Genomic DNA, 23,454 nt, shown 5'->3' on the forward strand with positions numbered 1-23,454 from the left:
CTACCATTATCAGATACCTGAATGGATAATAATGTCATGGACGCTATCTCATTATTTTTTTCTTTCTTTTCTTCTCTTTTTGCACTATTTAACTTAAATGTATATGCATATACACTGTCTTTGTGCACACGCACACCTCATTTCATCAACTCAAAATATATGTATGATCAAATGATCATGGTATAAAATGGGAGATTGTGAATATTTAAGAAAAAAACTGGGTAAGAATTCCCAAATACTCAAAGCAGTACTTAGGTAATCGAACTATTGATTACAAAATTATGAACATAGAACAGTACAACACAGGAACAGAACCTTCAGTCCGCAATGTCATGCCAAACCAAATTAGTACATCAAATGGCCAACTAAACAAATTCCTTATGCCTAGCCAATGTCCATATTCTTCCATTTTCCTCACATTCATGTGCCTGTCTAAATATCTCTTAAAAATCTAATGTGTCTGCCTCTACCACCACTGCAAGCAAGGGACTCCAACATCTACCACTATGTGTAAAAAAAACTGCACCTCACACTTTGAGCTTACCTCCTCTCACTTTAAATGCATACTCTCTGGTATTAGACATTTCAACTCTGGGAAAAAGATACTGTCTGTTTACGTTGCCTGTACCTCTCATAATTGTATAAACCTCCCTTCAGCCTCCAAAGAAAACAATACAAGTCTGTCCAACCTCTTGTTATATAGCACATGTCCGCCAATCCAGGCAGCATCCTGGTCAATCTCTTCTGCATCCTCTCCAAAGCCTCGACACCCTTCCTCTAATGGGGTAGCCAGAACTGAATGCAATATATTGTCTAATATGTACTAAGAGTTCCTAACTTCAGACACTAGTTGGGTGTTGTTGTGGTGGAAAATAACTGGTTCTTTGAGTCTCAACAGTAGAGGCCTGGACACACACAGTTTTAATAAGAAGGAATTTATTTACAAGGGGAAGTTGGGTCAACACAAGCAACTACAATATTCTAACAAAAAAACGTTTAGGGTTAACACATGTGGGGAAGGTCGGGTCAGCTGTACAATACACAAAGAGGTGGAGGGACAGGGTACAGTTACACAAACAAAGAACAAGGGAAAAGCACTACGACACCTATCCCCCTTGACCTTGGAAAGCTGCGACTCGCTTACCAGGACAAACGATAAACCTTCCCAAACATAAATCAATGCACTTACCTTCAATGATGTGGTCTGTAAGAGAGACCGAGCCAAGCACATGTCTTACCTTTTATAGCATGGGGCTGGGCGAGATAATCCAACTAAGGTGACCAATAGTTTAGGTGTGCATTGATTAGTTAGGAGGGACCAAATGTTGATTGGCGTGTGGTGTGTCCTCTGACCAGCCAGGTGGCAGTGCATCTGTCACGTGGCCGGTATCTCTGGATACAGGTGTCCACCCCCCAAACACTGATGTTTGTATTGTTCACCTGCTCACTTCATTTCAAAGTGGTGTATTACAATAACAAAAATAATTTTACTTAACTATAAGGATTGCTTAGTCATGAATGCAGGCAGTTTTCATACTTTCTCACCCCTCATATTTACCCCGGTGTTAAGAAATAGTCGACAAAACTTTCCCAAAATTTCCAAGTCTGTTTCCCAGCCACATGAAAGTTATATATTTTATATATTGTACACAGAGTTCCTCTCTGTTTGTATATTTTATATATCGTACATGGAGTCCTTCTCTGTATATTTTATACATTGTACATGTTGTCCCCACTGTGTATTTAAGACATTGTACATGGAGTTCCTGTCTGTATATTTAACATAATGTATGTCGTTTCTACTGTATATTTTACATATTGTACATTGAATCCCTCTCTGTTTGTATATTTTATATATTGTACATGGAGTCCCTCTCTGTATATTTTGTATATTGTACATGTAGTCCCCACTGTATATTTTACATACTGTACATCGAATCCCTCTCTGTTTGTATATTTTATATATTGTACATTAAGCCCCTTTTGGTGCCCACTGTCATATTTTGTTTCATAATGTAACTGTTACTGTTCTTGCTGCATCTATTTTATTCTGCACATCTGTAAGGTTTGGAGATATGTGAGTTCTCTTAGGAAAATATTGGCTGAAGATGATAAAATATCCAGAAAAATTAATTCCGATTTAAATACCAACACATCCATATTTAAAATGGGAAATGGATTCTAAGGCAATTAAATTAAAAACATTTATTTCTGTTAAAGTATATTAGATACAAGGGTACAGAGAATACATATAAAATTTATTGAAATATGGTTAAATGTATGGAGAATATTTCAGATCACTGATTAAAAATAAATCAAATATCAGTCCTTGCCTTGCAGTTCCATCCTGATAGAAAATGCATCAACCGTGTCAAAATGTGCATTACAAATCATATCATAATAACTCAAAAGGATATTGTTTTGGAACATGTAATCTATCAATTAACATAAATAAAGACCTATTCGGTACCTATGGTAATATTCAGGTTTTAAGGGGATATTGGTTTCATTCCTTGGGGATGCAGGTTCAAAGGCAGTCACACACAAGTGCGAAAACCAATGTTTTTTGAAAGACTTAAATAAGCAACTGACAGCTTGATAAGAATTCCCGATGGAAAGGTGCCCGCAGTAAAACCATGTCCATGAACACTGCTGAAAAAAAGGCAGAGAGGAACAAATCACTTAACACCAATTTATTGATAATACACACTCAGTGGACATTTTATTAGGTGCAGGAGTGGAGGCCAGGGTGGTCTTCTGCTACTGTAGCCCATCTATTTCAGGATTGGATGTGGTGTGTGTTCAGAGATGCACACCACTGTCGTAATGTGTAGTTATTTGAGTTACTGTGGCCTTCCTGTCAGCTTGAATCAGTCTGGCCATTCTCCTCTGACCGCTCTCATTAACAAGATGTTTTTGCCCACAGAATTGCAGCTCACTGAATTTTTTTTGTTTCTCGCACCATTCTCTGTAAACTCTAGAGACTGTTGTCTATGAAACTCTCAGGAGATGTGCAGTTTCTGGAATACTCCAACCACCCCTGAAGGTACCAACAATCATTCCACAATCAAAGTCACTTAGATCACATTTCTTCCCTATTCTGATGTTTGGTCTGAACCTCTTGACCATGTCTACATGTATTTATGCATTCATTTGCTATCACATGATTGGCTGATCAGATATTTGCATTAATGAGGTGTCAGGCATACCTAATAAAGTGGCCACTGAATGTATATATCCAAAAGAGAAGAGAAAGCACAATGTTATTAGCATTTCAACTACTTTGTGAATATTTATCTCTTTTGAAGGTTCGTAATGGATAGGAAATGTTGACAGGAGCATGTGCCAAACTTTGGCAAATGGGTCCAGCTTAGATCGGGATCCTGAATGGTATGGATGAGTTGGGCTGAGAGGTTTGTTGTATGACTCTGAGACATAAATACACAAAGTAATATTTAAGTTTGTTACAACACACAAAATGCTGGAGGAACTCAGAGGGTCAGGCAGTATCTATAGAGGGAAGCATTTTGAGGTGGAGTCACTTCATTTGGACTGATCTGCAGAAGGGAGAGGGCCACTTTATTTTTGGTTTATTTTATTTATTTCAGAGATAGAGTGCAAACAACCCCTTCTGGCTCAATGAGCCACACCACCCACTAACCCACTTATTTAACCCTAGCCTAAACACAGGACAAATTACAATGACCAATTAGCTTACTGACTGGTACATCTTTGGGCTGTGGGAGGAAACTGGAGTACCTGGAGGAAATCCACACGGTCATGGGGAGAACATACAAATTTCTTACAGGCGGCATCGGAATTGAACTCCAACGCCCCGAGCTGCAATAGTGTCACACTAACTACTATGGTACCAAGGCATACAGAGAGACCATGGGGAGGGGTGGATTAAAGATTAGATTCAGCTTTTTTAAAACTTTATTTGTCAAATGGCCATTGGAATTTACGGTAGAATGCATGCTTTGCGTCAATGACCAACGCAGTACAAGGACGAGCTAGGGCAGCCCGCAGGTCTTGCTATGCCTTTGCTGCCACAAGTGACTAACCCCAACACGTACAGAATCAGAACCAGCTTTACTATCACCGGCATATGTCATCAAACGCCTTTGGAATGTGGGAGAAAACCCATGTGATCACGGGGAGAATGCACAAACTCCCTAAGCACAATGATGGAATTGAACCCACCTCACTGGCTCTGCAAGGCTGTTACACTAACCGCTATGCTACCCTGCTGTCCCTGAAAAGGCAGGTGATTAGTGGACCCAGGTGGAGGAGGTTGTAACACTTGGGAATTAAATCGTTATACAAGTCTTAACACTGGTACTCTCCCACAGAACAGCAAGATTAATGTATCGGTACGTATTGGCCCATACCAAACTTGATTCAACAAGCCGGCCACACTCACACCCCACTTTGACCCACAGGTGCACCAAGATTCTGCACCTGTGTGGCTGCCAATCATCCTGAGGTGTTGATTCTACAGTTGGCCCCAGTGTGGAAGCTACAGCAAGGCAAGGGTTAAGGCAATGTCCAGGCAAGGACAGTTTATAATGCACAATCAATCCAGGTAAGAAAAATCTTTGAAGAGCATAGATTCCCTTTGCCGAACAAAACATTGGAGTCATTTGGCATAGCAAGGCAAGATGCAAACCACGGATTCTAGTGTGACACTCACTAGGGTCAGTTACTTTACTAATTATGAAGTATTATTGGTCTTTAGCATGTAGATTCTATTGGCTCTTAATACCTGTATGTTTGGTGATTGATTATGTAATGAATTTGAATGTGCACAAGGTGACCATTTGTTCAATATCTGTATCCAGCTCGTGAATGCCTGCGTAAAGATGTCATCTCTTTGTCCAGACATTAGGACAGCTTGGTGACGGGGGCTAGGCTGTTCCCTTCATGCACAAGTAAATAAAGTGTGATTGAAGAACGAGCGTGAGTTTTCAGAATCGGTGATGATACAGGAGCTGATCGGGACACGAGTGGTGACCAAGACCCTAAAAACTCTCTACTAACTTATACTCTTACAGGCTGACTTCAATATTTTTATATTTCAGAGAATATATAGCTGAAATTAATTTTGAATAATTAATTAAATTAAAAACACATTAAGCTACAGTTGACTAATTAAAAACATAAATATTCAGAGCAATAATCTGGGCTAAAATTACCTTCCTAATTAAAATTGGTGATCCCATCCATCAAATGTACAGGGCCGAGCTGGATATGTGACCATTGCAGGTGAACGTGGAGGTCAGATATTACCCATCAAAGCCACTGGCTCAGGCACTGCTGCTGGATATAATTGGCAAATCCAGAGGCAAAGTGAGATATGGGGTGGACTCCCATCTAAACACCCAGCATGCGACCAGGATCCCAGAAGCTCTGATGTGCACTTTGCTGCTACAGGTTGCTGATGGCTCTCCACTGACCAGCTGACTCTTCATCTGCAAAACATACTCAGAAAATTCAAGTGACCTCAACAGCCAGATCAAAAACATGCTGTGGCAGAAGCAGCAAACTAGGATCAGACAATGATATAACAGAAAAGAAATAAGATGCAGTTTAATTAAATAGGGTGAAAGAGAGTCCTGGGAATGAAAAGTCCAGTATACTGCAGGAGGATCATTTGAAAGCTCTGGGCCTGGAGTTGAGAAGAATGGAAGGGTGGGGGTAGAATCGTGTTGAAACCTATCAAATATTGAAAAGCCTAATAGAATGAATGTGGAGAGGATGTTTCCTATAGTGGGAGAGTCCAGGACCAGAGGGAATAGACTCAGAATAGAAAGATGTCCCTTTCGAACAGAGATGGATGAATTTCTTTAATGAGACACTGGAATCCATTGCCACAGACCAAGACATTGGGTATATTCAATGAGAAGATTGATAGCTTCCAAGGGTGACAAAGGTTTAAAGGGAGAAGGCAGGAGAATGGGTTTGGGAGGGATAATAAGTCAACCATGGTGCAGCAAACTTGATAGGTCAAATGGCCTAATCCTGCTTCCATGCCTTATAGAGTTAATTCAGCTTTCTAGAAGGGACAGGGAACATTTCTGTAGTTCTCCTTCAGTGTATTAGGAACGCCCATGATAAGAACAGACTACAGTGTGAACATAAAGGATTGTTCTTGTTCCATGCTGAATTTAGTAGCAGTATAAAAACTTTACCTGTAACCATGATTCCAACATGGCTGAATTTTATGGGGTTGCACAAGGTTAGAAAAATGCAGTGGAGGTGGAAGACCGTTTTTAGTAAAACTGTAAACATATTTAAAATAAACACAAGAGAGGTGTGTTTAAAATAAACACAAACGCAGATGCTGGAAATCCAGTGTGACACACGCAAATGCTGGAGGAACTCAGCAAGTCGGGCAGCATCTGTGCAGAGGAATAAACAGTTAACATTTTGGATCAAGATTCTTCATCAGGACTGGAAAGCAAGTGGGTAGACGCCAGAATAGGAATGTAGGAGGGGAGGGGAGAGGAGAGGAAAGAGTACAAACTAGCATGTGATAGGTGAAACCAGGAGGGGGGAAAGATAGGTGGGTGGGTAGGTGGGGGAGCAGGGATGAAGTGAGAAGCTGAGAGTTGATGGGTGGAAGAAGAAATCTGATAGGAGAGCATTGGAGAAAGGGAAGGAGGGGCACCAGAGAGAAGTGATGGGTAGGAGAGCAGAGGATCCAGAATGCAAAATGGAAAAAGAGAGGAAAGGGAAGGGGGAAAAATCAATCAAGGTCAGAAAAGTCAATGTTCATGCTATCAAGTTGGAGGCTATCCAGACAGAATATGAGGAGTTGCTCCTGTGCTTTTTATGAATACCACAAAGGAACTCAACTGCTCAGATGCTGAAAGACAACATTAATGTAAATTGGTAAATTGGTTTATTTTTGTCACATGCACCTGATACAGTGAAAATTATATTTGCATACTGTCCATACAAATAGAGTCATTACAACAGCACGCTGAGGCAGTAGAATGCAAAACAAAAGTGAGAAAGTATAGTGCAGGTAGACACAAAGTATAAAGTCACAATGAAGTTGAGTCCATCTTCTCAGGAACCAAACCATGGGACAGAAGCAGTCTGTGAACCTGCTGACACGTGCTCTCCAGCTTTTGTATCTTCTGCCTGATGTGAGGGGGGAGAAAAGAGAATGTTTAGGGTGGGTGGGATCTTTCATGATACTGGTTACTTTACTGAGGCAGCGAGAAGTGTAGACAGGGTCTATAGAGGGGAGGTTGATTTCTGTAGTGTCCACAACTCTCTACAGCTTTCTTGCAGTCATGGGAAGAGCAATAAGTCTTCATTGCTTGCTCTGACACCCATAACTGTTACAGAGGTATTACCACCAGAAATCTCAGAAAGCCCTGCCTTCTTAATAAAAAAACTCCAAGGTGTAGTACGTACACATGGGAGGAAATTGAATGGCTTGGGAAGGTAAAAAGAGATGGGATAGAAGGAATTACAGGCAAAATGAGAATACAGCATCTGAAACATCAGAGCTACCCATCACATTAATACTGACTTGATAAGCACAATCAGAAACTTACCATTGTGCTCAGCGTAGCTCTTGTGAAGGAGGTTTCATGTCTCCAATCTATCTCCACCTCTTGTCATGTCAAGTTGTGCTCCAGAGATGTGAAAGCACAGTTTAGTCTGCCAGTGTACTGCTCAGTGCAGTTGCTATCTTAAAGACAAAGCCAAGTCCCCACCCATCCTCTACGGTGAGTTTAAGTGATCCGTGGCACAAGTATGAGGAAGAACAGGGGAATTTTCCCAAGGAATAAGTAGCAAATATAAACCCACACTGTGCAAGGTCATGAAGTCAGTGTGGCTTTTGGATATTATACCCAAGTGCCATTACAAAGAAGTCATGGCAGCATCTTGGAAGTTTGTACAGATTTGACGTGTCATCTATAACTTTGATAAACTTTTATAGTTGCAGAGTGGACAGTATCCGGACAGGTTGCACCACAGCCTGGTATGGAAACACCAATGTCCAAAAATGGAAAAGCCCACAAAGACTCTTGATCACTGGAAAAGCCCTTCCCATCATTGAGCACATCTACAAGGAGAACTGCCACAGGAAAGCAGCATCCATCATCAAGGCAATGATCTCTTTTCACTGCTGCTATGAAGCCAGAGGTACAGGAGTCTTAGAACCCAAACCACCCGGTTCAGGAACAATTATCACCCTTCAATCATTAGGCTCGTGAACCAGAGTGGATAACTTCACTCACCTCAACTCTGAGCCGATTCTACAACCCAAGGACTCACTTTCAAGTATTCTACAACTCGTGTTCTCAGTATTATTTGTTTATTCATATTTCTTTCTTTTTGCATTTGCACAAATATTTTTGCACATTGATTATTTGTCTGTCTTTATGTACAATTTTTCATTGGTTGTATTGTATTTCATTGTTCTACTGTGAATGCCTGCAAGAAAATTAATCTCAGGGTAGGATATGACATTTTTATGAAGTGAACTGAAGCCTCAAAGGTAGGGGATGGTTGTGGTGTGTTGTGTACAGGCCAAATCAAGGTGGTTTGGCCTGGGCACGAGAGTGGGAAATAAGACAATGTTTGCCCATCGCTGGAGCGGACAAGGCGTTTTGATTCAACAGAACCGAGGTGAGAAAAGTGGAGGCAGAGTGAGAAAAGACCCGAGGTTAGTCAATTCGAGTGCTGGGCTGGATTGGGAAGGTCGGGTTAGGGCCGAATCAAAGCAGCAGGGTCCAGGCCAAACAGCATATCGAAACAGCAGGGCCCAGATCCAAGAGCAAGGAATGACTCGAGGTTTGGACGACTTGAGTGCCAGGCTAGATTGAAAAGGTCAGGGAGTTGGGGCTGGAGACGAGGGATGAGCCAGGTCAGCTCCCTGCTCCACGAGGTTTACTTATCTCTGCACTGAACTGAAGCTGTGGCCTGCAACTGAGAGGTTCCTGAATCACCTGTGGCTCCGGACTGACTTCCGTGAACTTCAGTTCTCGATGCTACTTGCTTACTATTGTTGCTTGCACAATTTGATTTTCTTTTCTCCGCACACTGATTGTTTGATGGCCTTTTTTTTAACATGGGTTCTGTTGGGTTTCTTCATTTTGTGGCTGCCTGTAAGGAGATGAATCTCAAGTTGTATATAGTATACACACATTGATAATAAATGTATTTTGAACATATATGTACTTTAATAATAAATTTACTTTACACTGCACACGTTTCCTCCTTGCAACAGAATCTATGCCCTGAGTAATTCATTGAGTTCACTGGGCAATGCAGTGTCAGGGGGCAGGGGTGGGGAGGTGGTAAAAGGTGCGAAGAAAACTTCAACTTAAAAAGAAATCAATCTGTTGCACTTGGAACTGAAGATGATACTTTTATTTAAAATATCAACCACCTCCTGAAGTCCCTCTCATTTCCAAGTGCATATCAGTTCAAAGGTTTCTGATGCCTGCCACCTGTGACTTGAAATGCAGTTCTGGCAGGTCTCCGAGGAAACCAGTAAGGAAGACAGGTTGGAGACACAAGAAAGCTGGAATCTGGAGCAACAAACAATCTGCTTGAGAAACTCAGTGGGTCAAGTAACGTCAGTGTTAAGGAATTGTCAATCTGTTGAGCTGAAACCCCGTGATGTTGAACACCCCAGAGTTCTGAAAGAGGTAGCTTAAGAAATCATGGAGGCATTAGTAATGATCTTTTGAGAATCACTAGAGTCTGGAACGGTTCGAGAAGACAGGAAAATTGCAAATGTCATTCTGCTCTTTAAGAACAACATGCATGAATTGTAAACATCAAAATTTGCACACAAGCACATCCACCAGCTGCCTCTGTAACCCAGAATCCATAAAAAGTAATTATTTCAATAAAGCAGAACCAGAAATAAACTTCACGTACTAAACACTTGCCCCTTAGTCCATGCAGGGGAGAAAACTTGCTCAAATCGATGGAAGTAATTATGCAAGCAAGTGCATTTTTTGTATTGAACTTTTCAAACACAAGGCAGTTCAAGGTGCTTTACATTGAACAAGATATAAAAAAATCAAACATTAGGTTTCAGGCAATATATAAGTGAATAAAAATCACACAAAAATAGGTAACAGAAGTTACAGTTCAGCAGATTCTAATTAAAAGTTAACAGCGAAAAGGAGAATTTTTAAGCTTCAATTTAAAAAAGCTTGAAGTTGGGGCAGACTTCAGATCCTCTGGAAGGTTATTCCAGATACGTGGAGCATAGTAACTAAAAGCTGCTTCACCATGCTTAGTTTTGACCCTGGGGACAGTAAGCAGTACCGCCCTAGGTGACCTGAGAACTCGGGAAAGTTCCTAATGCAGCAAGAAATTGGAGATGTATTTTGACCCTAGACCTTTCAGTGCTTTATAAACCAGTTGTGGTATTTTAAAGTCAACCCTCTGATGGACAGGAAGACTGTGTAGTGATCTGAGAACTGGAGTGAAATGTTCTACATTTTTGGTCTTAGCAAGGACTCCAGTAGCAGCATTCTGAATGAGCTGCAGCTGTTCGAGGAATTTTTTTTTTAAACAGAGACCTACGAAAATGTCATTACAGTAGTCAAGCCTACTAAAAATAAATGCATAGATGAGTTTTTCTAGATCTTGCTGAGACATAAGCCCTTAAACTCTTGCTATATTTTTAAGATGGTAGTAGGTTGACTTTGTAATTGTGTTCATGTCACAGTTAAAATTTAATTCAGAGTATATCACAACTCCAAAGTTTATGGTCTGTAACGACAGGGATTCTGAGTGAACACTGACTTTTAATCGGTCTTTTTTGGCCCCCAAAAAATTTTTTCCGTCTTGTCTTTGTTTAACTGGAGGAAATTTTGGCTCATCCAATTAGTGATTTGTTCAATACAGTTTGTTTATTAACTGTATGGGACCATAGTCATTTGATGACACTGTTATATTAATATTTTCTTCTATAATTTACATGAAATAGTTTAATTAGCATTCTGTGTTGAAGAAAGCAGCAGCCCTTTAAAAAAAGCAACAAAATCATATCCCCACATTATTTCCGTAAAGCTTCTCAAATTGTGTTATAAGCACAATTGTTTCTCAAATTGTGAATACAGGGCCCTGGTGGAGGACTTTGTCAAATGATGTGTAACTTACGCGACAGGCTGGTATATGTCTAGGGGGGAAATACCAGCCACTCGCCAAACCCCGCCTCCCGTATATGTAGATGCTGTCGTATACACATTAGTGCAACGTCACACACAAAATATCAAGCTCACGCCAGGTACGGTTACAGAATACAGTTTATAAATCTTACTAGAACTAAGTGATTAATAATGATACAATATATATGAAGGAAAAGAAAATAAAGAAAAGGCGCCAAAACTTATCAGAGTTCAGTCAATTTAGTACACATTGTTGGAGCTCAACCCTCAAACCGTCCGACCCCTCTTCACTCTCCTCTGACCTCCATGACCCCGCACCTGAGACCACCCGAAGTGATCAACTGAGCAGTGAGGCAGGTGTCCACCTTCTTTGCCGTCTTCTCCCCGACTCTCGAAAAGACCACAAAATCTCAGCTCCCAGACCCACAAGAGAAAATAACATCCAATCCAACTGGTTAACAAATGAATACAATCCCCGTTATCAGCACCTTTAACCTAAACAAGCTGCAAGAAGCTTCGAGAATGCTTTGCAAGAAAACACTCCCTCACCAGTTAGCATAACAAAGAAGCTGTTTTACTTTTTAAACAAATGAAGAAGCCATTTTGATTAACATACGCAGTATGTTGAAGAAAGCAGCAGCCCTTTAAACAAAGCGACAAAATCATATCCCCACATTATTTCTGTAAAGTTTCTCAAATTGTGTTACAAGCACAATTGTTTCTCAAATTGTGAATACAGGACCCTGGTGGAGGACTTTGTCAAATGATGCAAGCTGAATAATCTGCAGCCCAACATCAGTAAAACAAAGCAGATAGTGATGGACTTCAGGAAGACTAAGCCTGCACTGCTCCCTGTTACTAGTCATTGGGAGGATGTGGATGTGGTGAGTACCTACAAGTACCTGGGGTGCACCTGGATGACAGACTTGAGCGGAGCACCAACACAAAGCTGTGTACAAGAAAGGCCAGAGTCACCTCTACCTCCTCAGGACACTGAGGTCCTTTGAGGTATGCAGGCCTCTCTGGCACATGTTCTACAAGTCTGTTATCACCAGTACAATCTTCTATGCGGTGGTGTGCTGGGGCAATCAGTTTTTGGAGCCTGTTGACAACACAGGTAATGCCAACAGGCTCCATAAACTGATTAGAAACTCTGGCTCTGTTACAGGAGTCAAACTGGACACACTAGAGGCTGTGTCAGAACAAAGGACCCACGGAAACAACAGACATTGCTTCTCAACCTCTGCATGCCACCTTGGCTGTACAGAGGAGCACTTTTAGTAATAGACTAAGACAGCTGTGCTGTTCCGAAGAGCACTACATGAGGTCATTCTTACCTTAGCCATTAGGCACTATAATAAGTCAACCTAGAGCCGGGGAAGTGATGACACCCTTCTGTTACAAACCAGAGAAAATCTGCAGATGCTGGAAATCCGAGCAACACACACACAAAATGCTAGAACGCAGCAGACCAGGCAACATCTATGGAAAAGAGTAGAGTTGACATTTCGGGCTGAGACCCTTTGGCAGGACTGGAGAAAAAAAACTCAAGGGTAGATTTAAAAGGTGGGGGAAGGGAGAGAGAAACTCAAGGTGATAGGTGAAACCTGAATGGGGAGGGATGAAGGAAAGAGCTGGGAAGTTGATTGATGAAAGAGTTAGAAGGCCCTGGAAGAAAGAAAAGGGGGAAGGAGCACCAGAGGGAGGCGATAGGTGGGCAAGGAGATAAGGTGAGAGAGAGAAAAGGGGATGGGAAATGGTGAAGGTGGGGGGTGGGGGGGGGTGGTTTGTTGGAAGCATTATAGGAAGTTTGAAAAATCAATGTGCATGCAATCATCCTCCAACCCAAGTGTGGACTCATCATGACAGTGGAGGAAGCCATGGATGGACACGTTGGAATGGGAATGAGGTATAATTAAAATGGATGGCCACTGAGAGATCCCACTTTTTCTGATGGACAGAGTGTAGGTGCTCGGCGAAGCGGTCTCCCAATCTGCGCCAAGTCTCACCGACATACAGGAAGCCACATCAAGAGCACCGGATATAGTATAAGACCCAAACAGACTCGCAGGTAAACTGTCACCTCACCTGGAATGACTGTTTAGGACCCTGAATGGTAGCGAGGTAGGTGGTGTAGGTGCAGGTGTAACATTTGTTCCACTTTCAAGAGTAAGTGCCAGGAGGAGATCAGTGGGGATGGGGGGGGGGTGGAGAGGCAGGACCCTGGTAGGGTGGTGAGAGGATGGGGTAAGGGCAGATGGACAAGAGGTAACTTATTTTTTATTCTTTCTTACTTCTCTTCTAATATTTGTATATTTGTGCACTTGTAATGTTACTGTGACGCTGGGATTTCCTTTGGGATTAATAAAGTATATCTATACCTTCGATTTCCCTTCATTTTCCAGAACTGGACAATTATTATCTTCCTTTCAATGTTTTTTTGTATTTTGCTTAAGATAAAGTTCACACCAGTTCTAATAATTAAAACACTACATGAACAATTCCTACTTTGCACCCTTACTTGTATTTTTCATTCAAGAGCCAACAGGACAAATAACAGAAAAGTGAGATTGTGGCACCCTCTAGTGGGCACTGGTAAACTAACAAGCAAGAGATTCTGCAGATGCTGGAAATCCAGAATAGAAGAAGAAAGCCCTTAACTCCGAGTGGAGTCATCCGGATGCCGTTGTGATGGCGTATTTTTAGGAGGCTTTCTCATCTTTATGAGGCCGAGTTGCTAGCTTGACTGTCAACCCAGCAGATGGAAAGCGTGCAAGTGAGCCGGCTGGATTCAAACTCAGGAGCCTTCGCTCCAAATTCCAGCACTAATGCCACTACGCCACCATCCAGACTTCTTCTTCTATTACCTATGTTCAGCAATCTCATCTCATGCTTCATTGAGGTACATGTAAATGATTTCTATAGCCTTGGAACAACTACTGTATTCTAACTGCTCAATTGCCACAGTATATATAGAGTACTGTCAGAAAAAGTACAGGATTTCATCAACATTAGAGATTCTGCAGATGCTGGAAATCCAGAGTAACACACATAAAATGCTGGAAGAACTCAGCAAGTCAGGCAGCATCCATGGAAAAGAAGGAGTCAACATTTCATCAAGGACCTGATGAAGGGTCTCAGCCTGAAACATTGACTCTTTATTTTAAGATGCTGCCTGATCTGCCGAGTTCCTCCAGCATTTTGTATATACGGGATTTCACCGCTAGGGATGAGTTTGAAGATGAAGGGACAATCAACAATTTTCACTTACACAAGTGAAGGTAGCAAAATGTCCCAAGAATAGCAATTACGAAAAAGTTGACTAAATCAAAGAAGCTACGAGGGTAGGTGGTAAAGCTCAGTCATAAGTAAAGGAATGGTGAAATGAGAAATTTTAATAAAGTTATACAAGGTATTGGGGCCACAGGACACCTGTAGTCATGGCCACCAATCACAACCTCCATTAAGATCCAATCCTCTCCAAGGTGAATTTAAAACATTAATCAATGGTAAGGTGAATATTGAAATCAAGTACAACAGAACCACAAAAGATCCTACAGATGCTGGAAATCTGAAGCAACACACACAAAATGCTGGAGGAACTCAGCAGCTCAGGCTGCGTCATTGGAAATGAACGGACAGTCAATGGTTTGGTCTTCAGGACTGAGAAGGAAGCCATCAGGATAAAAAGGCAGTGGGAGGGGAAGGAGGCTAGCTGGAAGGTGATATGTGAAGCTAGGTGGGTGGAAAAGGTCAAAGACTGGAGAAGGAGAAATCTGATAGGAAAGAAGAGTGGACCATAGGAGAAAGGAAAGGAAAAAGAGACCCAACAGAAGTAATAGGCAGATGAGAAGAGGTAAAAGGTCAGAGTGGGGAATGTGGGGGTGGGGGTTGGTGGAGGAAAAATCGATTTTCATGCCATCAGGTTGGAGGCTAAGCAGACGGAATACAAGGTGTTGCTCCTCCACCTTCAGGGTGGCTTCATCTTGGCACAAGAGGAGGCCATGGATGGATATGTCAGAATGGGAATTAAAATGCTTGGCCACCGGGAAGTCCCGCTTCTGGTGGAAGGAGCAGATCTGCTTGGATACAGTATGATACACTTCATGAGATTATAATTAAAGCTGCATCAGTCCTAATGTACTTGCCCTGGCAGTAGAGGTATAATTACAGCTGAAACCCAATGCAAGTTGAATGAGGTTGACCACAAACAAGAGAAAATCTGCAGATGCTGTAAATCCGAGCAACACACACAAAATGCTGGAGGAACTCAGCAGTCAGGCAGCATCTATGGAAAAAAAATACAGTTGAGGCCTTCAGCCTAAAACTCTTCGGCTGAACTGGAGAAAAACTCTGAGGAGTAGATTTAAAAGGTGGGGGGAGGGGAGAGCTGGGAAGTTGATTGGTGAGATGAAGTGAGAGAGGGAAAAGTAGATGGGAAGCGGAGAACGGACGGGGGGGTTTAGGAGTCATTACCAGAAGTTCAAGAAATCAATGTTCTTGCTATAGGTTGGAGGCTACCCAAACAGAACACAAGGTGTTGTTCCTCCAACCTAAGTGTGGCCTCATCACCAAAGTTTAAGAGGCCATGGATGAACAGATCGGAAACTGAATAGGATTGGGAAGTGGAATTGAAATGAGTGGGCACTGGGAGATCCCACTTATTCTTTTGGACGGAGTGTAGATGCTCAGTGAAGCTGTCTCCCAATCTATGTAGGGTCTCACCGATGTACAGGAGGCCACACTGGGTACACTGAACACAGTAAATGAGCCCAACAGAATCACAGGTGAAGTGTCACCGCACCTGAAAGGACTGTTTGGGGTCTGAATGGTAGTGAGGGAGGGGTGTAGGAGCAGGTGTAGCACTTGTTCCACTTGCAAGGATAAGTGCCAGGAGGAAGATCAGTGGGAAGGGGCGAATGGACAAGGGAATCGCACAGGGAGCTCTTTACTTCATCCCTCCTCCTCCAGATCTCACCTGTCACCTGGTGGTTTTCTCTTCCCTGCCCCCACCTTTTAATGTCCTGCTCAGCATTTCTTTCTCCAGTCCTGCCAAATGGTTTCGGCCCGAAATGTCAACTGTGCTTTTTTCCATAGATGCTGCCTGGCCTGCTGAGTTCCTCCAACATTTGGTGCGTGTCGAACAGGGTTGAGATTATTTGGGGAAGGCAAGGCAAAACAAAAAAAAATGAAGGAAGCGGGTATTCTGATTTTGCTGTGCTGCTTTCGTTACCCTGCACATAGTATATTTCCATTATATTGATTGTATTTAATCATTTAAGTACATGTGTGATGAACAAGTGCTGCAAGACTAAAACTGCTTACTGGTAGCACATAAATTCAGAGACGAAAATTATGGTGATCGCAAGCAAAAATACAAGAAAATCTGAAATCCGAAATGCTTCCACAGGCATAGAGCCTCAAAAGCAGCATTCATAAGAAAAACACAAATTAAACAATCTTTACATGAAACAACACAATTAGAACAAGCAAAAGTGGCCATAATTATATTATACCAAGGTATTGATTAGGGTTGTGCTGGTTGATGCAAGAACCAAATCCTTCCACTAGTCTTGGCAGAATCATCGTGTGTAGTCTTTCACAACAATAAAAACCACATGGCTCCTTAAAGTTGTTCTAGTTGGGGGATGTAGTGGGTATAAGCTTCCATTACCTATTAAATGCTCCCAATAGAATGCACCACGAATAGCCTCTGACAACCAAATCCAACTCCTGGCCTTCATGTATGGCTAAGCCACTAAGCCCAGTGGAATCATTTTCATTGACAGATGAAGAGTCATAGGTAGGTTACCAGCACCTTAAAACCAGTTGCTCTGGGCTGGTGGGGCTTGTCAGCCGTGCTTCGCAACTCATCTAGGCAGCTGATTTCAAACCACTGCTACCTTGCGGCTCGACCCACTCAAGTGGAAGGCTTTGGGAGTAAACCTTGAGGAAAATTCTGGAGCTGGAGTCCTGAAGGCAGAACTACGCTGAGTTCAACACTGACTGGTAACTGTTGCGACGCCACGGATGCCAAATTGTATCAGTCTCTGACATTCCTTTGGATTCGTTAGCTGTGTGGAGAAGAGGAGACTGCAACACAGTCAAAAGCTTGCTCTCCATATCATCTTGCCTTAGCTTGCATATTGACTGACAGCTAGGATGCAACATCTATGGTTGACCCTGACCAATGGAGGGCCTCCAATAACCAGGTTAATTTTTCTCCCAGGAAAACATCAGTTGCTGATTTATAGCCACCTTACCCCATCATACCTCAGAAATAGGTGGGAAAACTGTCCTCACTGGGTCTCAACACCTCCCTCTGCAACTGGACACTGGACTTCTTTAACAGTCAGTCTGTGTGGGCAGCAACATCTCTCCTCCCATTATGCTGAGCACTGACACTCCCCAAGGCTGTGTGCTCAGCCCGCTGTCTGTTCACACCGCTGATGCGTGACTGTGTCGCCGGATCCAGCTCAAACCGTGTCATCAAGTTTGCGAATGACATAACAGTGGTTAGCCTTATCATGAACGATGACAAGATGGAGGATAAAGGTTGGTGGATTGGTGTGAGAAGACCAACCTTAAGCATGAACATGGAAAAGACAGAGGATACTACTGTGGACTTCAGGAAGGCGTAGGCAGACCATTCCTCTCCGAGAATATGTGGCTTGTCTGTAAAGAGAGTTAAGAGCAACAAGTTCCTGGGAATTTACATCAAGGATGACCTCACCCAGTCTGTTAGTATCACTTCCTTGAACAAGCAGTGCATCCACTTACCAAGAAGATTGAGACAAGCAAGTTGCATCTTCTTTTAGTATGGGAGTAATCGAGCACTGGACCAGAAGTCTCTACTAAAGGACTGAGATCATAGGGGTCTTCATATCATCCTTTGTGTACATTTATTAGGAACGCTGCGTACGCAGGGCACCTAAGTGTTATTAAGAATCCCACCCATCCATCCAGCATCCTCTGAGTTTCTACCATCAGGCAGGAGACTACAATGCATAAAAACAAGAACCATTAGAATGAGAAACAGTTTCTTCCCCCAGTCCAGTATGCATCTGTACTCCCTGCTGCATCGTATTCAAAGTATAATTGGTTAATCTGTTCCATATCTTACAATATTTAATATTAATGTACTTTAGTTTGTTATTCAAGTGTGATTCATCTGTAGATTTTACCCTTACCTTCATAAGTTATTGTGTGTTATGTGTACTAATGTGCTTTATACCCTGGTTCGAGAAAAATTGTCTCATTTCTATGTACATTATATGGTTGCATATGTTATATACATGTATATAGTTAGATGACAATAAGCTTGACCTGACTTGACTTGATATGGCCTTTCCTGCTCTGCAAAACTGCATTTCCTATATCAGACCTTGGTATTATGTCCAGTCCATGCTATGATATTCAAATCTCCAGTTCAATATCTATGCCCATGCTGCCACCAAATGCCAACACCAGTGAAACTTACCTCTGGCATAAATCCAAGGGACAACATCAACATATTAGCAAATTAAGACTGGATTTAACTTATACAAATAGGTATTGAACCTCTAAAATGTAAATTGAGACAGAAATGTAAAGACAATTCAACTGCATCTTCTAAACCACAGCTTGACCACCAAGGACAACAAGGGCAGAAAAAACAACCAAGGAATAAATGTTGTATCTGAGAGTTCTTTCGAAATCACTCATCAGCCTGGATGGGAACTGCATCACATTAATCAGCACTAGGTGTAAATCTACAAAGCTCTTTTCTTTATGTGCACCCATGGGTGCACATCAGAATCAGGTTTATTATCACTGACATATGGCAGCAGTACAGTGCAAGACAAAAAAAAAACCTGTTACAACAGAAAATAAAGCAACTAACTAGCACAAAAGAAGAATAGTGAGGTAGTGTTCACACTGCCCAGAAACTTGATGGTGGAGGGGAAGCAGCTACTCTTGAAATTTTGAGTATCTCTCTTTCTTTCTTTATTAATCTTTTTATTGATTTAAAAAGAGCATATATACAAACAAGAGGAGAATTATCTCAAATATATATATATATATCAATAACAATACAAACAGAAAATGAAATAGACATTATCAAAGTCATACATAGTATTAAACTAATATGTAGTATATAATAAAAAAGACAGCTAATTCTCCTCTTATCAATTCATGGAGAGAATAAAAAACTGTAAATTTTTAAATTAAAAAAAAACACTACACTTTAAGAGAAAAAGGGATAAAAAGGGACTGGGCAGTCCATTCTAAGGATACGACCAAAAAAAAGACTTTCTGATCAAATCTAAAACTTCAGAAAAAAATTGATAGAGTAATAAATCAAATCAAATGAAAATATTGAATAAAAGGTCACCAGATTTGCTCAAATTTAAAAGACGTATCAAATGTCTGATCTGAAGTATCCCTCTTTAGGCTCCCATACCTCCTCCCTCATGGTAAAAATGAGAAAAGAGCATGTTCCAGATTATAAAGGCTTTTGTTATTGATGGATGACATCATCTTGAGCCATTACCTTTTGAAGGTGCCTTCAATGCTGGGGAGACTTGTGCTCGTCATGAGTCTGCAATTTCTGTCCTGTGGACTGTAGAATCCTTACAGGTGCTAACACAACCAGTCTGAACACTCTGCATGATACATTGTAGAAATTTATGAAGTCTGCGTAGTTCAAGATGACTCACCAGAACCATTTTCAACGATAATTAGGCTTGAGAAGAAAATGCTGGCCTTACCCTGTAATTCAGATGAAAAAAAGATCTGAAAGAAACGACACCATTCTGCAGCAGCAGTATTTACAAAAGACCTTCCCACTATGTTCCCCACTTTCACCAGCTCCCACAACTCCTTTGCACCTGATGACTCCATTTAAATAAGGTTGTTACAAAGGACATTTCCAAGGACACTTCTTAAAATCTCTGAAAGGAAATACTCTAAAAATGGAAGGAAATCAAAATTACACTTGGGCAATTTCTTTACCCACTATCTAACCAGAAGATTTAAATACACATTGAAGGGCTTGAGCTATATTAACAGACCAGTCCGAATGTTAAACACTATGCCTGCAGGCAATTTATGCAAAGAGAACTTTGATATCACAAAATAACATATATCCTAACAGGCTATAGGCACGCAGTGGAGGCAAATGGAATGAGCAATATTTCAAAGATGCATGATTTTTAAAAAAAGGGACCTTTGAAAATAACAAGAGGCCATTATAGTTTCATAATAAGAATCCTAGCATTTTTTGTTGAGAAATAAACTCAGTACATTTAATCCCTTTACAAGAGAAAGTGCCCCCTAATGGCTATAACCAAAAGAATAAAGAATGACTCACCCTTTTCAGCACTTGAGAAATGGTTCATTAAGGTTGTCATCATTGGGGAAGTATTGGGGATGAGCTCCTACTATTTATCAAATGCTCCCAATGGCATGCGTCTCAAATAGCTTCTGACAACCAAGTTTAGCTCCTGGCTTTCACTTGTGGCTCAGCTACTAAGCCTGATGAATCCATTTCTATTGGCAGGAGAAGGGGAAAAAGCGGATTACCAGTGCCTTAAAACTAGTTGCTTTGGACAGATCTGGCTCATCAGCTGTGTTTGGCAATTCATCTAGAGGGAAAACTCGGATCTCAAACCTTCATTGTCTTGCAGCCCTACCCACTCATGAAAAAGGCTTTGGTAGTAAATTCCGAGGAAAAAATCTGGAGCTGGAAGTCCTACGTTCACTTCAATGCTGTCTGGCAACTCCTGCGATGCCACTGGTGCTAAACTGTATTGGTCTATGCCGCCCGTTTGGACTCATCAGCTGCTTGGAGAGGGTGAACTTGCTACATGGGCCCCAGCTTACTCTCCGTCTTGCATTGTGTATCATGTAGACAGCTATGACGCAATATCCATGGTCGACCCCGTCCAATGGAGGGCCTTAGTCACAAAGAACTGCAGAAATCTTAATGACACAGATCTAAATGAACTTGTATAACAAAGATAAAAACCAAGAAAGATATTTATAAGCAAGGCAACAAACAAGAGAAATGGTTATTTCTGTATATACAGCAAGTCATGGTAGAAGTGTACAACAGGTCAAGCTCTTCAGAGATAAGTGAATTATAGTACAAATTGCAACAGATTAATTACTAGATCATGATGATCTGTATATTTTGGGGGGAAAATTGTTTTCTTTCAGGTTTTATAGATTCAGAATTATACAGCACAAAATAATCCCATTGGCTCATTTTGCCTATGCCAACCAAGTTATTTACCCGAGTTGGTCCCATTTACCTCATATCCCTTAAAACCTTTCCTATGCATGCACACATCTATCTACATTTCTTTTAAATATTGTAATCACACCCATCTTTACTAAAACTTGCCCTTCAGGTCCCCTTTAAACTTTTCCCCTCTCACCTTAAGCCCATCTCCTCTAGTTTGTACATCACTACTCTGTGTGGGGGGGGGGGAGTTTGTAAAACTGTGAGCATTCACCTTATCTATGATAGTATGCATCTCCATAAGGTAACCTCTATGTATCCTGTGCTCCAGGAGATAAAAGTCCCCACCTATCCAGCCTCCTCTTATAACAAGCCATCTAGTCCGAGTAAATGTTTGCATTTAATGTTTGTAATTTTTTAAATCTCTACAAGCTTTTAGCTTTTATCTCCATCTTTCTCTTAGGGTAATTAGTCATAGTCATAGAGCACTACAGCAGAGAAACAGATCCTTTGGCACACGTAGTCCACGCTGAACTATTATTTTGGTTAGTTCCATCGACCTGATCTTTGACCACAGTCCTCCATACCACTCCCATATATTAAGAACCCCATTATCAACTCAATCAAGGATTTTAGATGCAATTTCCTGTTTTGGATTTGTGTAACTGAGTTTTTTTTAAAACCCAGTTACAATATCTCAATCAGCAATTCAATAGCTCATTTAGAATTCTTATGCAGCCCTATCACCTCAGATATAAAATGGATTTTACAGTGCATGTTATATTACAATTAGTCTAAAACTTCTTGTGAAATGAACTAAGTAACTAGCAAAAAATCAAGAAGTTGTCCAACTGAAAAAACAATACTGAACATCATCAGCACGTCATTGGTTATAGCTCTTTTATGATCTTGGTTTTTTTTTGGAATGGTTTTGTTGACAAATTTTTTTAATCATTCTTTTTTTTAAAAATGTTTTCCTTTTTTTAAATCATTCTTTTTTAAACTTTCTTTTTGAATCATTCTTTTGAAATTGTTCCATCTTTTTTCTTCCATATCCATATAGATATATAATATATATATAATTTTTAATCTTTTTAAACATTTTATATTGTAAACCATTCCATTGTGGGACTTTATTTCAAATGTGAACATGCCTCAATTAGAAATTCAGATACAATCAGTAAAACTGAAATAAAGACATAAATCCAAACGTATAAACTGTTACAAATTCAGCAACAATATCACCCAATGAAGTAACATTTTACTGAAGTGTGCAAGAAGCTTGCACTAAATTCACATTTTAGCATAAACAACCTAAAAATACATTGATATTCTATGCACTCACAATTCTGAATAACTATTATACAAGTATTTACTTACAAAAGAAAGTCATAGGATATCAGGTGTTCCGCCCTTACAAAATAAAAGCTCTACAATGATACATTCTAAATGCCTAACTACTGCTAGAGTCCTCCTCAACACAATGGATCTTTTGTGTTTAGCTCAATCATGGCATTTTCCTTCAAAGATCACATGACAGTGACCACCTCAAGCCATAGTGTCCCGTCTATCTCCTTTCCCTTTTCATGATGGTAAATGCTATGTATTCTTCCCCATTAACAAGTGCAGCCCACTCTACATCACAACAGTATTTTAAACGAACACCAAAGGACATTAAATGGTACAAGACATCAAGGACAAACCAGATAAAGTAGAGGCATCAAAAGAAAGCAAAACAAAACAAACAAAGGTTATTGGAATCCTGCAATGGAAATGAGAGAGAAAAAAGTAACAGTTAGCAGTTAGGCTTGTTAATGTTTCAAAAGACCAGTGCCAAGTTTGATCCAAGCTAACTTCAAAGGATAATCTGATTTCCAGTTTTTTTGATTTTTTTATGGTAATGATGGATGTATTAAGTGTGCAATACATCTTACAGTGAAACAGAAGAAAGCGTGACATTTAGGTAGATACTGGGGATTTCTTTTAATCTGCTCTTTTTATTTTAAAGCTAGCTCCCAGGTTAAGCTCCAAACTTAAATTTACTCTCTGAAACTATTAGAGGTTCATTCAGAG

The 23,454-nt window shown here is 40.8% G+C and overlaps 1 protein-coding gene across 2 annotated transcripts in view; it reads right to left on the reverse strand.

The window, feature by feature from the left end:
* Window positions 1-20,478: 20,478 nt before the first annotated feature.
* The window catches only part of rbm27 (RNA binding motif protein 27), a 139,869-nt gene continuing 136,893 nt past the window's right edge, over window positions 20,479-23,454 (reverse strand). Inside the window, exon 20 of one of the 2 annotated variants that reach the window (XM_059990488.1) lies at window positions 20,479-23,454. This exon is cut by the window's right edge and continues 2,443 nt beyond it. The gene's annotated coding sequence lies outside the window, so the exon portion shown is untranslated. The other variant, XM_059990487.1, reaches the window with a different exon arrangement.

Source organism: Hypanus sabinus, chromosome 15, assembly GCF_030144855.1.
Source record: "Hypanus sabinus isolate sHypSab1 chromosome 15, sHypSab1.hap1, whole genome shotgun sequence".
NCBI classification, from domain to species: domain Eukaryota; kingdom Metazoa; phylum Chordata; class Chondrichthyes; order Myliobatiformes; family Dasyatidae; genus Hypanus; species Hypanus sabinus.